The sequence below is a fragment of the Pipistrellus hanaki genome (genome assembly GCF_964339955.1).
Source record: "Pipistrellus hanaki genome assembly, chromosome: 8".
NCBI classification, from domain to species: domain Eukaryota; kingdom Metazoa; phylum Chordata; class Mammalia; order Chiroptera; family Vespertilionidae; genus Pipistrellus; species Pipistrellus hanaki.
Window position 1 is genome coordinate 68,768,740 of NC_140510.1, and position 16,142 is coordinate 68,784,881.

General features: G+C 45.8%; 1 protein-coding gene across 1 annotated transcript in view; it reads right to left on the reverse strand.

Moving 5' to 3' along the window:
* Nucleotides 1-16,142, reverse strand: part of TMEFF2 (transmembrane protein with EGF like and two follistatin like domains 2) — a 225,978-nt gene that overhangs the window by 183,243 nt on the left and 26,593 nt on the right. The window lies entirely within an intron of this gene.

Consider the following 16,142-nt stretch of genomic DNA (forward strand, 5'->3'; position numbering starts at 1 on the left):
AAGCTGCTAGCTATCGCTCATTATGGTATATGATTTATGGCATATGGCGTAATGTTTTTGAACATAGCAAACATTAAAATTTCAGGGGGAACCCTAGAAAATTTGGTTCAGTGCATAGAGCATCAGCCTATGCCTACGTTGTAGATTCCATCCCCAGTAGGGGGCCTGCACTGCACGAGGCAGCCAACCATTGATTCTCTCTCATCATTGTTTCTCTCTCTCTCCCTCTCCCTTCCTCTCTGAAATCAATACAATGAAAAATAAATACATGGGAAAAGTCTGGAACAAAGAGGATAACAGACCCTTCAACACTCTTTACACTTGACCTTTCCTTCATTCAACAACAGTCTGCTGATCACCTACTCTGAGCTAGGCCCTCAGGCTGGTGCTGAGGATACAGCTGTAGAAGACAGAGACAAAAGCTCTTGCCCTCTTGAAACTTCCCTCCTCTCTCTTCCTTCACCCATTAATTCAATAGTTTCTTCCATTCCATTAGGGCCTATCATCCAAAACGCTAACAACCCCTACGGGCCAGGCTTAGTTCCAGGAGCTCTGCCCACATTGGCACCTTAATCCTCGCAGCAACCCCCCCCCCCCCACACACACACAGCACAGTGACTGTCTCACAGTGAGAACACGGAAGCATGGGCACGGGGTCACTCAAGGCCCACAGTCAGGAAGTGGCGGCACAGGGAGCTGAACCCCAGATTCTGGCTGCAGAGCCATGTCCTGGACCCCGGGCTCCTCCTCTCCCCATGCAGCAAACTTTCTGTAATGTTATTAACAGCTACTCTGGCTACTTGGCTTCTATTGCTTTAAACATTAAACACACTGGGACTCTGCTTTTAAAGAACTATTTTCTGTTTATAAACTGGTTATATCAATAGTAACGAATCCCACAGATGCCAGACCATGGGAGGCCTTAAAGAGAAATACAGAAAGCACAGTTCGCCAGTCTGATTCTGAATCTGGCAGCTGTTAAGTAATCATACTTAAAGCCTCCTCACCTCTGAGCCAGCAGGCAGCGTACCTATAGAAGCCAATGCCCTCTATTTCAGAGCTTGTGCAAGATCTTGGAGCCAAGAACAGACCACTGGGATTATTAGTCCAGAATCTTCCTTTTGGAGACGAGGGGCTGAGGTTGAGAGAGGCTTCCTGAGATCACATCTGAAAGCTTCATCGTACTTAGAGATTTTACAAAATCCCCATTTGCTCTTCAACCCAACTTGAGGATTCATTGGCCAAGGTGGGGTGTGTACCAAAAGCTGAAGGTAAGGCGGCTATGAAATTCTCAACCTAGCAACTTCCAGAATGGGTCACGTGGATATTTTGGTTTAGGGAAGTCAGTGCCAACATCCAACGCTTTGGGGCAGTTTAATGAAGGATTTACATTTTCTTCAGAGCAGTGGAGTGTCACACCCAAGTATGACCCAGGTTAAGTCTGACTCAGGGAAGTGGCAGCTCAGTAGGAACCATTAACCTTGGCATCAAATGGATCTGTGTTTAAATCTCCATTTTGTCTCCTAGTGGCCTGGAGATCTTGGGAATATTTCTGCTCTGGGCCTCAGTTTTCCCATCTGTAAAATGGGGGGGATGACCATCTATCAGTAAGGTCGTTGTATAAATTAAACAGGCTAATGCGTTTCAAGTATTAAAACAATACAAACGGCAGAGAAATGGTATATTCCAGGGCCCTCTGTGGTTTTCTTAATTATTCTGACCGAAAAGAGAAATAATTAGTTTATGAAAAGAAGACATCGCTTTGACACGTCCCGTTGCCCTTCTAGGCTTATTGATAGCCTTTGGACCTCCTGTCCTAAATCTCTCCAATTTCAGTAAGTGTTCCTGAGCAGCTTACTAGAACTTTCTTCCTGACGATGGCGGCAAGGGCAGATAACAGCTTTCCTTAATAATATGGAGACTTTTCAAGCTTAAGAAAATCCTTTCTCGTCCGGCTTGAAATAAGGCTCCAGCAGCCTGAGCGCCTTCCTCTCGGTGGTGCACTTCACACCCTGGTCATGCCAAGCCATCTGTTGTTCCCAAAATGCCAGGCTGTTCCCCACGTCCATGTATTTACATGCCATGTCCTCCTTCTCCAACAGCCCTTTCCTTCTTGCTGGTTTGCCAACTGTTGCCCGTCTTCTTGCAGGCGTGGCAAGCCTGAGAGGCAGGCCCCGGCCTCCCTGGCACAGGGCCTGAGCCGTGAGTGTGGGAGCGCCACACAGATGTGTGTTTCCTGAGCAGACCAGGTGGAGGACCACAGGGCAACCCCACCCTCCTTCCTTCCAGAGCTCACGCTGGTGGAAGGCAATGCACCAGGCAGTTCCATCCGGCTCTCTAAGACTGGGGCCAGACTTACTAAGTCATTGGTGGATGACGTTGGTTTACGGGCCATTACAGCTTCATGCAGGACCGAATTTAAAGGACAGCCCTTGTTGGGATGTATGTTTGAAAGGTCACACCTCTAACATATTGTGTGTCAAGACGTTTGCAAAGTTAGATGTATTGTGCTTAATGTGAAAACAAGACAGCTGGTACTGGCCAAGCATGTTAGCCATCACTTAAGTACATCACAAGACACATAGCAGGAGTTTATTAAGGTATTTTAAAAAATAATATTACATGATACTCAGTGGAAGATAATACACTTGAAATTTACCTTGAAACATTTATATCAGAATATCACAAGTCATAAAAATCACCTATGATTACATTGCTGAGGCTGAACACTGCTCATTTTCCCTCTCTTTGTGTGTCTACTTGCTCATTTTCCCTCTCTTTGTGTGTCTACTTGCTAATTTTCCCTCTCATCTTGTCTGGCTATAGCTCCCTGACACTAGAATTTACTACTCCACCATTTCACACCTCCAGGGCCAGTGAGACTTAAAACTCCGCCTTTCAAGTGAGTCCTCTCCCAGGGCTAGAAAAATAACTAAAACTACTCATACCACGGTCAGCTGAGACCGGCATGAGAATAATTGTGCACTACCATTTGCTCATAGGACATTTTTAGTTTGTGAAATTAGAAGGAAACAAATTAGAAAATGCTAAAAATGGCAATTTACTCAAAATCTAAACTATTCTTTTGAGTTGAACTCATGTCCTCTCTCCTTTCTGAGGGACTGATGACCCACCCTTTGCTCCATCATTCCTTTCTGCTGGCTACACGTGCGCCATGGGTCTGACTATTCCACACACACACTTCCAAAAGGGCCAGGTGCTCCTACAGGGCTCGGCACTCCTCCGCAAGAAGAAGAGATGATCTTAGAAAGAGTCTTTCCTGGCCCCATGGTGCCGTCAACACAGCAGATACATAAGAAAATGTTTGGTGATTCTTACTTGTTAACAAATGCCAAGTGGGGAATAGCAGCTAAAATAATTGAGATTCTTTCATATTATTATTTGTAGTTAAGGAAAGCCCCAAGACAAGAGTGTATTCGAGAAGGGGCATTTTGGATGGTATAGAGAGGGGAGTAAAGACAGACGGACAGCATCGGGGACTAATTCTTTTTTTTTTTTTTTTTTTTTTTAAATAGATTGTCTCCTATTCCCTTGTCAGTCTGCTGCTCAGCATAGATGAGCCACGTCACCAGACTGCTTCATTAAAGCACGGTCCCTTCAGCTCGCCATGACTCATCGTTTTGATGAAGCAGTTATTCTGGGAATCAAATGTGCTAGTTTCGCTACTCTCATGACACCCAAAATAATAACATGAAACTTAATTTTTAATGACTTTGTGTGCAGTTAACAGCCATTGTATAACTCAATCTCATAAAACGTAATAATGTGAAGAATTATCACAGCAACCTCTGTGAGAAGCGATGGGCTGCTCTAAGGGCTCGGTATTGAAAGTTTGTAGATCTGGCTCAAGGAAATTCTCCAGATCATTAAAAAGTCCTTCTCAGGCCGTCTGTCTCTCCTCCCTCCCTGCCCTGCCAAACTTCATGCCATGTTAACATGATTATTGTCTGTCATTCCTTTCTGTATCCCCAGAACAATACATAAAATGTTGAACTAATGTAGGAGTCATTTACCTTATAGTTCTTTGGAAAGCTCCAAGCCTAGGTCAAAGCCTTGAGCTTCAGTCTGTTTAGGATCAGGCCTAATGGTGAAAAGTAACAGGGCCCGTGAAACTACTGGGTCACCATTTCCTTTAGCAACAGCTTAGCCAGACTCTATATATAGAGGCTGAGTATTCCAAGGATATTTTCCATTGTGGTATCACTGCCTGGGAAACGGGCCTTCTAGAATTTTGAGAGCCTTTGACCTCAAAGGTGGAACACATGTGTGTGTGGGGAGGGGGGAAAGGTGCCAGAGGGATGATAGGGGGTCTCGAAGTGGGTGGATTTGAAAGAACACCTGACTGATTTTAGAAGGAGCCTCATTTCAAATGTCTGCCAAGCCCAAAACATGAGTCTCTGGTGAGTTGTATTGATGGGGCACATCCCCATCTGGCTTGGCTCAAACACTGTGCACTCTGCTGACTACCGTCCGTGCGATGCCTACGTCATAATATCTAGTGATAGAGATTTAAGATGGCGCACTTATAAAAACTGCTGATGAACCCTTGCTGAACTCTTTTAGAAGGCCTGGCTTTTCAACAATTCTGGACTCAGAAGCTGCTTAGGAGAAAAAAAGAAAATGAGGAATATTCACTCAGGAGTCAACCAGCACAGCAGCAATCCCCTTACAGAACCACAAAATAACAAGGAACTGAAAAGTGGACCAAAGACCTGGATACTGAAACCCATGGGCAGAGACAGAGCCCATTTTTACATAGCCTGAGCTTTCACGATTTAGGAGGAATTTAGAGGAGGGGGACACTTCAAACACACAGTTATGTACAGAGGCTGGAAAGGGCTGTACAACGCTAGGGGCTCAGAAGGCGAAGCTACATATGACGTCTGTCTGTCTATCTATCATCTATCTATCTATCTATCTATCTATCTATCATCTATCTATAAAAGGCTAATATGCAAAGTGTCCCTTCGGGAGTTTGACTGGGAGGATGGGAGTTTGATCACTCGCTCTGATGTGTGCTGGCCACCAGAAGGTGGTGCGGAACATGGTGGGTGACCAGCGGCAGGGCATCGAGGGAAGGAGGAGGCAGGGAGCTGGGGAACCTGATTGGCCCTGATCTCCGGCTGGGTCTATGGAACCTACCCATGCATGAATTTTGTGCACCAGTTGGTTCATAATATGACAATCGCCCCAGACCCATCTACTCATGGAAGACCCACAATGCCGATAGGGCAGCTCTTTCAGGGAAATCCGAGTCAGGAAGAGGAAGACACATGAGAACAGAAGTGTAGACAGAACCAGAAAAGAGGTCACCGTGGTCGCGATGATGCCACGGCGATTTCGCCCTGAGGTGGGAACAATGAGCAGCAGTAACGCTGACAGCGAGAAAGAAGTCTCATTTGCGGGGAACAGAGGAGAAGAGAGCTCACCGTGTGGGAACTAAGGAGTTATTTAAGCCTCAGGACCTGGTCTAGGGCCATCACCTGTCAGGCTGAAGGTGGATCAACCATAGGACAGCTCTCTCATTGCCAGGAGCTTGCTGGATAATTGTGGAACTCACCCCGAGGAAGCTGAGGAAATGCCTGAACATTTTACCACCTTCCAGGCTCACCCAACCCATCCCCTCCAGTTCCTCTCTGCTCCCTCCCCCACCTGCACTTCTGAAATGCTCACCCCAGCACCTGGGCTCATGAACTGAAGACACCAAAACACTTTCTGCTGCTGAGATTTACAACTTCAGGAAAGTTAAACCTTTCAATGGGAGGAAATCACTTCTAATCCAAGGCATAATCTCTGCGGGCCTTCCAGGTAAAATAACTACACAAACCCCCCAACTACACAAACCTCCAGGTCCCTTTTCCACAGCCCACAAAATAGGCATGCTGTGAGCGCCCCCTGCTGGCACAGCGCCGCTCCCTCTCCAGGAATCCAGCAAGGGCCTGAGTTGTAGGATGGCCATTGAGGGTTCAAGGGGAGGAAACACTAAGCAGCTTTTAAAAACCAAAACAGAAGAACAGCTCTTCTTACTGCGAAATAGTCCCTAAGGTGTTCATGAGAGGAAAACGCCAAGGACACCTCTGACAGCAGAGCCTGGACAGGCAGAGAACACCACAGGGCTGGCACTCAGGCCGCCGGCCTCCTCATTGGCACTCAGCACAGGGACAGGCAGTGTACCACAGGCCTCCTCCAACAGACGCAGGATTTCTCCCTCTAACAGCACAAGCTGGAGGCTCAGGCTTTAGAGAAAGAAAATGCAGGAGCATCACGGAGGCGGGACACGATCTATTGAGGGCCTTGGGTTTTTCTGCATTTGAAAGCGACTCCTGTGAACCGGGAAGCCAAAGAGGGAAGCCGTTCGCTTTCTATTTTAATCTGCTCAGAGAAGAAACTCTGAGAATCAATGGCGAGTGTAAGCAAGTCCACTGCGGGCCATTCATGCTGGCAGCGCCAGGGACGGCCGCAGGGGCTGGGGCCAGCAAACGCAATGGGAGTGATGGACGCCCACTCCGGGTCAGCAGAAGGGCTGTTTCCTGATATTTGCTATCTCAGTGAGGCTGCGGTTTGATCAGATCTGGTTCCGTTATCACAATCTGTTCCAGATCCTACGTGGGATATAAGTACAGAAAGCCACGTAAAGACCCCATGGCAGAGCTGTCTGTTTCTGATAGCTTTCGCTGCCACCCCCGTGGTGACGCTGCAGTGGCATGCATTTCAAATGGCAAATGAAAAAAAGAAAAAAGAAAGAAAAGTGGAACTCAGAGCTGGAAAAATAGAAATGCCAAATTTTCTTAGTAGAAATGGTGGTGGTGGTGGAGGTGATGTGGTTTACATGTACATAGCAGTATATGTCAAGTATACAGAGATGACATACAAAAACATATGTACTAAAATTATGCAAATTAGTTTCTCTGAATAGAAAAGTTATGTTTAAATTCTTCTATTTTCTTTATATTTTCCATATTTTTAACTTTGAACTATAAGCATGTATCCTATATAATAAAAGCCTAATTTGCTAAAACAAAAAGAAAAGAAAAAGAAAAAGAAAAAGAAAAAGAAAGAAAGAAAGAAAGAAAGAAAGAAAGAAAGAAAGAAAGAAAGAAAACCAAAGGCATCCATACAGGCGAGCTGTGCTGAAAAGTCACCGGTTGGAAATCCCCAAAGTACATCCACCTGTTTTTGCCTTCAAATTGGGGAAACCGCCTTACATGAAAACAGCAGGCTAAGTGCAAGATCTGTGATGCTTTCTAGGAAACACTGTCAATTCCAGAGTAAACTCTATACTCGCTGGTGGCCAATGTGGTGAGGGTCTGAGTAGTGCACAGGGAAGGGACAGGATGGCTCTCATTCCCCACCCCCATTCCACACCCCAGTGCCCGTGGGCAGGCAGCGTTTTGCTCACCGATATCCACAGGAAGCGACTGGAAAGTAACAGAGGAGACACGGAGCCCAGCATGCCCGCACCTGCACATCATCTTCCTGGCCGCCAGGTCAGAGTTATCTGTACTCATTCCACTCCAGTGACCCGTTTGCTGGTTGCTTTGCTTCCTCTCGTTTCATCTATAATTCATCCCCCACAAAGCGGCCGGAGCAGTCTTCCAAGAACATAAGCCAGAGTCTCTCACTCCTCTGTCAGAGCTTCCCTGACGCGACGAGGAAAACCCCAGTGCCTTGCCCAGTGCCTTGCCCCGGCCGCTCTCCTCTCTGCCGCTCTCCTGCCCAGCACTGTGCTCAGCCACCTCCTCCTCCCCAGGCCTGGACGGCACTCCGGTCCCTCAGGCCTGGCGCCTGCTTGGCCCTTGGCTCTGGACACCCTGCCTCTGGGGTCTGGGGCACCTCCCTGGCTTGCAGTTCAGGCGTTCCGTGCAAGCCTCACCCTGCACAAACCCTGTCACTCCGAACTGGGTCACCCCGCTTTACTTTAATAAAAACCATCACTTCTGAAATGTTCCCGTTTCTTGTCTTGGTATGTCTGTTCCTTCCCTTTGGAATTAAGTTGCATGTAAAAAGGTGTTTTTTCCCTGTTTCTCAGCATCTACTAGCGAGACATGGCTGGGACAAAGTGTAACAATGTTATGCCATGTTATCAATACGGAAGGCTAGAATAGCAAAGGCACGAGCACTATAATATCCATAAATGCTACAGGAATACAGTCTGAATAAAAAATATGCACTATGCTGCCATAAAAAAGAAGGAATTCTCATCATTTGCAGTGACCTGGATGGAATTAGAGAACATCATGCTGAGTGAAATAAGCCAGTCAATGAAAGAAAAATACCACATGATCTCACTCATTTATGAATAATAAGGAACATTATAAACTGATGAACAAAAGGATAGATATAGAGACAGTAAAGCAACAAGCAGAATTTCAAATTACAGTGGGGAGGGTAGGGGGATATGGGGGAGATAAGAGATAACAGAAGGACTTGTATGCATGCATATAAGCATAACCAATGGACGAAAAACTCCGGGGAGGGAGGTAATGTATGGGAGTGGGGGTGGGGTGGGGATTGGTAAGATATGTACACATAGAATACCTTAATAAAAAAAATGCACATGTGTGCGAGTGCGTGTGCACACACAGGGCATGAATAAGCCAGCTGGTTCCGTCCACAAAACAAAAGGTGTAGATATTTCTCTGATTAGTGCAAAATTCCTACTTAAGAGCAGTATCACCCTTTGAATCGAAGGAGTGCATGCTTAATATATTTAAAGCTGAGACTGGTGTTCGTTTTAAATCCCTAACTTGACCAGAATCGAACCATATTGCGAAGGGAACTTTGGAGATCCAGGGACCTGGGTTTAAGTCCTGATTATGCCGCTGACAAGATGGTCCTGGGCAAGTCACTTAACTTTTGGGTCTTTTATTTTCTTCACTGGAGAAAATAGTCAGTTTAGCTCAGTGGATAGAGCATTGGCCTGTGGACCAAAGGGTCCCAGGTTCGATTCTGGTCAAGGGCACGTACTTTGGTTGCAGGTTCCTCCCCTGCCTGGGCCCTGGTCAGGGCTTATGCAGGAGGCAATCATTCGATGTGTTTCTCTCACATCGATGTTTCCCTCTGTCTTTCCCTCTCTCCCACTCTCCCTAAAAATCAGTGGGAAAATATCCTAGGATGAGGATTAACAAACAAACAAACAAACAAGACTTAGCTAAGGCCCTAGCTGGTTTGGCTCAGTGGATATAGTGTTGGCCTGCTGATTGAAGGGTCCAGGGTTTGAGTCCGGTCAGTGGCACATACCCAGATTGTAGGCTCAGTCCCCAGTGGTAGGCATGCAGAAGGCAGCCAATCAATGATTCTCTCTCATCATTGATGCTTCTATTTCTCCCTCTCCCTTCCTTTCTGAAATCAATAAAAATATATTTAATAATAATAATAATAATAAAAGAATTAGCTAAGGAGTCAGTTTTTGGACAATGTCCTGAGGAGCTGGGTATGTACTTGCATTAAAAAAAAAAAAAAAAGGAGGAAAAAAAAAAAGACAATGGAGATGATATGTCTTTCTGGAAGAGTTATAGCAGTTTTTACTGTAGGCCTCTAAAGTGCCTGACATATAGTAGGAACTCATGATAAATGTCTTAATTAGAGACAGTATAAATCAGTCTTCAGAGGGTTACAGTGGGCTTATCAATGATTGGGGAAGATGAGCTGCATGCACATTAAGTGATTTGTGTAAATCTCCATATGTAAATGAGCAGTGGCATGTCTTTATGGGTGTTTCTGTGATTGCTGGATTTAAAAGAAACGTGCCTAAAAACAAGACACTACTGGAAGTGCTTTCCCATCTACCCCCTTTCATTCCAGTAACCTCAGGGAGTATTATGCAGCTACTGCATTTTTTCTTTTGCTTGGCCTTGTCCCAGAGGTACAAAAATTAGAAACTCTGTCAAAGGGAGTGCTCCTTCAGCATTATCAGTAAATACCGTGTGCTAGAAATGTCAAAAATAGGACTCTTTAATGCTCAGATATTTAGAGCTAAAAACCGCTCAGGAAAAGTGAGAAAAATATCTCCGGATTTAGAAAATTTAAGTCTTTGCTGAAACAAATGCGTTCTTCAGTGGAACATAACCTTTTTTACAGATGCATCCTGCCAGTCCTTTGGAGTCCACAAAAACGAGCTATGCCTTCTGTGAGCATCTGCAGGGGTAGGGAGAGGCACCTGTCCCCATTTGAGAGGCAGTGGCAAGCATAGTATGTGCTCAACCAAGCAAGCCTTTAACTGCTGGTATAAAAAAATAAAAAAGGTTGGGCTCAGCCAGTATGGTTCAGTGGTTGAGCATCAACATATGAACCAATAGAACATTGGTTTGATTCCCGGTCAGGGCACATAGGGGGCAATCAGGGGTGTATAGGAGGCAGCTAATCAACCATTCTCTTTCATCATTGATATGTCAATCTCTCTCTCTCTCTCTTCCTTCCTCTCTGAAATTAAAAAAAAAAAGTACTTAAAATAATAACATTCTGATGGTTATTATAAAAAAATGGTTGAGTGGAACTAAGAGGCTCTGGATCTCAATCTCTCTCCCTTTGCAGACAATGAAAAGGTGTGTATTCCATCCTATCCATCTTTATCTCCTTGTCCAACTCTCCCATAGTGTTGTTCCTATAGAGAGAGGCATAGAGGAGAGCTTCACGAATGTCTATGCTACATAATGGCAGCCCCCAAACTCTCCACTGCGCTTTTTATTAATCACATGCATTGGGGTTCCTTTGGTTAAGTTTGCACAGGCTGCCCAACATAGAGTGGAGACTTATCCAGCATTATACAATAGTAAACACTAAAGAACTTGGAATAGAGATCTTTTCAAGACTTTCCTCGCAATGAATGCATTAAGGAAAGGTCTGCATTAAGACAGATAAATATTTGTGAAAGAGACTGAGAAAGAAGAATTATTTCAATGTATTTCTATATGGGAATTCTTTCACATTTTCAGTTTGAGGCTTCAGTCCTCTTAGTCTAAGGTTCAGGAGGAGACCCAAGCAGTCCAACTGGTAGACCATCCCTCACATCTCCATGTCCTGCAACCAGCAGCAACAGAAAAAAAGACCACTGAACACATCACAGGGGCCAGGAGGCAAAGAGACAGGGCTGAAGCAGAGTTTCCCAAAGCGTGCACCGTGGATCACTTTTTAAAACATTTCTAACATCTTTGTTTAAAAAAAAAAAAAAATGTTTCATGGTCAAGGTGTTCTTTTATTTTAACAGAGTTCAGCGTGCTCCTTTACTATATGAGTTCTCAGTGTTTAGCGCGTAACCAAGGTTACCAATCATGACAGATGGAGGAATTTCAGTGCTAAACCCTGGAAAAGGGGCCGGGGCAAAATGGAACAAGTTGGCCTCCTCTCTGTGACTTCACAATGAGGTATCCCCTCACATCTGGCAGGACAGCTAATGGCCACAACAAACAAGGGTCAACAAACAAGGGTCAGCGAGGACGCGGAGCAAAGGGAACCCTCGTGCACTGCTGGTGGGAATGCAGACTGGTGCGGCCATTGTGGAAACCAGTGTGGCACTTCCTCAGAAAATTAAAGATGGAACTGCCTTTTGATCCAGTGATCCCACTTCTGGGAATATATCCTCAGAGTCCCAAAGCACCAATCAGAAAGAATGCAGGCCCCGCTATGTTCACAGTAGCATCATTTACAATAGGCAAGATCTAGAAACAGCCCAAGTGCCCATAAGTGGATGAATGGATGAAAAAGCTGTGGGACATCCACACCACAGAACACTATTCAGCAATAAACAAGAAGAAAACCATACCTTTGGCAACAGGATGGATGGACCTGGAGATTATGATGTGAAGTGAACAAAATAGAAACAGAGGCATGGATACATGGACAGACCAACAGCTGTCAGTGAGGAAAGGGAGTGGGTGGGGATGGAGGGGGGCAGGATAAAAGAAGGGGAAGGGAAAAATGCAGCATTTCTCAGTCTCACATAACTGGTTATCCTCTGGTTTCATGGCATTCGGAGGCATTTAAGTTCTACAGAACACATTTTCAAAAGTGCTGGGCTAGAGAAAGTTTGTCAGCTCCCTTACTCAGCACTATGAAACTAACATTCATTCAAACGTGGTCTTGTCTGGCAAGAACCAAACCTATTTTTCCTAACGAAGTAGCCTCCAGCAGCATGAAATGCAGTTTTAGATGGGTGAGAGTTAGGAAGAACGCCCACGTCTGGAACACTTTCTCTTTTCCTGGATTTTCTTCTCAAAACATATATGTTGGGGATAGAGAAACAACTGAGAGGAGAAATGCATTAGATGAGTGAACATTGTATGTATTCATATGGAAAGAAATATTAAGGGGTGGAACGTATGAAAACCCATGCAGCCCACCCAAGCCTGAAGCTGTTTAAATCCCACTTCCATTGCTCCTTGATTGGACCTAGCGCTCCTTTTCTACAAAATGCTGAGCGACATTGCTGTCCCATTTCTTCTGACATTTTGCATTGAGAAGCCCTTTCCCTCTTCCTAGCCCAGCAAACTCAATAGTCAACAGAGCCAAATATCAACAGGACAATGATTGAAATTCCTTTTGAGAGCCAAATTTTTTAAGCTTAAACTTCTTCTAACGCCACTTCTTCAAAATAAGACTCGCCCAGGCCGTGATATTTTGTGGAAGAGCCACACTCAAGGAGCCAAAGCATGTGGCTTGAGAGCTGCAGTTTGCTGACCATGGGCCTAGGATCTCCACGGCATCACATCAAGGCTCCATCTTCATCCTCCATATACCACTGCATCGTTCCTACGGCAAAAGCTGGAGCTCACAGAGGTCTATTCTTTTATTTCACTAAATTAGGAAACTTCCCATATGTGAGGAACTAATCTTCAGGGTCTTATTTCCCAAATAATATTCTTGTATGGCGAAAGTACATATTATGTGGGGGCAGTCCCTGTAATTCCTTGAAAACTCAAAGACCACAAGCTTTTGTCACCAGTTCCGGGTCACATTAAATGAAAGCATCAAATGAATTTCCAAATGATTCTATTCTCTGGCCAAAGCCATTTGGTATTTTAATAAGTAATTTGGATGTGGAATAAAGGAGTTGCAGAGGGTAAAATTACCTCAATTACCTACAAACTAACTAACCAGGGTCCTAAAATAACTTCAATTTGGTTTCCCTCTCCACACTGCTCTCGGGATGAGAATGAGGGGGATCACGAGTGAAGATGTGATTTACTATCTCAGATGCCATGTGCTTCAAAAGCAAAGACCGCCTTTTATTCTACAAAGGATGGGCAGCCATTGTGGGGTTGTAAGCAGGGAAATGAAATGCTCAGTTAAGTATTTTCCATAAATCATTCTGACTGTGCAAGGACGAAAAAAAATAAATAAATAAAAAAATGAGGGCAAGCCTAGAAGCAGGGGGCCAGGGAGGAGGCTCTTGTACAGCATCATACGGACATGAGGGCAGGTGCAGGGGACCGGGGGACGGGCTGTAGGCCGGGGTCTGAGAGCTCTTCACCAGGGAGAACTAACTCGCAGACTGTGCTGACCTAAAGGATGGACCAGCCTGATGTTCTGCCTCAGCCCATTTCACAGCAGAGCCTGGCATGGGGAGGGGGAGGGGGTCTCTCTTCTTGAGGCCCAGGGACATCCCTGAATCCACATGGGACCAGCTGGGGAGGCTGAGTTCAGGGCAGTGAGAGCCTGCGCCCCAGAAGATGACCCTTGGCCTCGTCCCCCTGTTTAGAATGCAGCGGAACAGCTAATCCCCTTCTCCTCGAAACTGCCAGCTGGGTTTCTCTTCCATTCTATTTAAAAATAACACCTACTTGCAGAGATAACCGCGTTCAAGCTGCTATTATGGTTGTCTTTTGAGCAACTGAATAGCTCCCTCCACGATGCAACCTCTCCGACCTCCAAGGGTTAGGTGGCAAACTGCACCTCCCAGCCCTGGGTGGGTTCAGGAAAGATGACTGGACAGCTTAGCGTATCTTCTCACCCATCCAGCTCCGGCCACAGCGCTGCCTTCAGGAGGTCTGCGTGCCCCAGGCCTGCTTGCCATCAGCACCAGGCCCAGGACAGTGAGCCCTCTGCAGGGACTCTCGCCCTGTTCAGTGCTTACAGGATCATGTGAGATTTCCTTTCTTTTTTTATTTTGTTTTGTTAATCCTCACCCAAGAATATTTTTCCATTGACTTTTAGGGAGAGTGGAAGAGAGAGGGAAAGATAGAAAGAAACATCGCTGTGACAGAAATGTAGGTATGGGTTGCCTCCTGCAGGCAACTCCGGGCCAGGGAGGAGCCTGCAACCGAGGTACATGCCCTTGACCGGAATTGACCTGGGAACCTTTGGTTTGTAGACTGATGCTCTATCCACTGAGCTACACCAGCTAGGGCCATGCAACATTTCTTAATTCAGCTGGGACCAGGTATGTGTAGGCACCTCAGCTTGGGGCAGACACCATCATAGAATGGGCTCCCTCTTTAACCGATTCCTTGAAATCCTTCTGTGTGTGGCCTTGACCCAGAGGGGTAATAGTCGAAGAGCCACCCTGGCAGCTCAAATTGAGGCCGGAGGGGTGCAAACCGCAGCTGGAAAACGAGAGGGAACAGGAGAGAGATTCAATTCTTGAGAAATAGTGTTTAATCGGGAACGCGTCCAGTTTCAGCGATCCACCTGCACAACAGGTTGTGACGCATCGGGCCAAGCTCATTCAGAGCCCGATCCATCCCTGCTATTCTGCAGAGGAGGCACAGCACGTAATACGAAGCCAGAAGATGTTCCAGAGCAAGTTCACTAACCGGCGCTAACTGGAATAATTCCCTCGGTCTGACTCACTGAGCCAGGATGCGAACATTATTTAAACATATTGTTTGCTACTTATTCCTAAATTAAAAAAAAAAAAAATCCCAACACGATAACAAGTGTATAATTTACCAGAGAAGATGAAATTGCTCTTTGTTAAGTACACATTGGAAATCATATGCTGCAATATGGATTGTACACTTAGTACAGCAACAAAGCTATATTTTCAAACCCAAATTTGAATCAAATTAAATACAATTTGGCATGTGCTGCAGCACACAGAGAGAGTCCTACGTATTCAATACTATCAGGGAAGAAGTGAAATGTTCTGACTTAAAAACATCAAAACAGGAGGAGGGCATCTTAAATAAAACTCCAAAATAAAAATACCTTAAAGGAAAACTTTGAGCTTCACTATAGTCAACTCTAGGGATCTACTCAATACAGAACCACAGACAATGTCCCTCAGAGGGGAGCAGACTGGTAGATGTGAGATGGCAAGGAATACGCTAGCCCAGTGGTCGGCAAACTCATTAGTCAACAGAGCCAAATATCAACAGTACAACCACTGAAATTTCTTTTCAGAGCCACATTTTTTAAACTTAAACTTCTTCTAACGCCACTTCTTCAAAATAGACTCACCTGGGCTGTAGTATTTTGTGGAAGAGCCACACTCAAGGGGCCAAAGAATGTGGCTCTCGAGCCGCTGTTTGCCTACCACTGCACTAGAGAATATACCACAAACTCCCCAGCATCAAAGACAGCCAAAGACACTGCCTTTAACTGCAGGAGGCGCCCCTGCTTTCTTCCTCTCCCTGACACAGTGGGTCCTCAACCCAGCAGCCAGAGTGATCCTGTGACATCAGCAGTCAGGTCTCAGCTCCAGCTCCCCACAGGAAGTCACCCCACTGCTGAAGGCTCCAAAAGGTCCTCCTCCCCCCACACCTCCCTTCCCCATCTCCCAGCATCCTCACACTCAGTCACCTCTCACCCACATCAGATCAGTCCCTGATCTTGGAATGCTCAGCTCTGTAGTGGCTGCCGAGGTTTGGTGGTCCTGGAAGGTCCTTCCCTCGCTTATCTGCAAGGTTTGCCCCTTCCCTTCTTCCTAGGTGTGCCCAGGCCTTCCTGCACCCCAACAAATATGGAGCCTCACCTCTCACCTGCTTCCCCCCGCCTTCCGCCCACAGGGCACTCAGGATGGGCTGTGGGCCAACGTGTCCTTGTTTGTCTGTTTACGGCTTGGCACACTACACAGGAAATCAGCTCCCCCATGGCGGGACTTCTGTGTTTTGTTCCTTCTTTTAAATTTTATAGGTTCCATGGAGCAACGTCCCCATTTTCCCGGGGTTGGCTGTGCTGCCCAC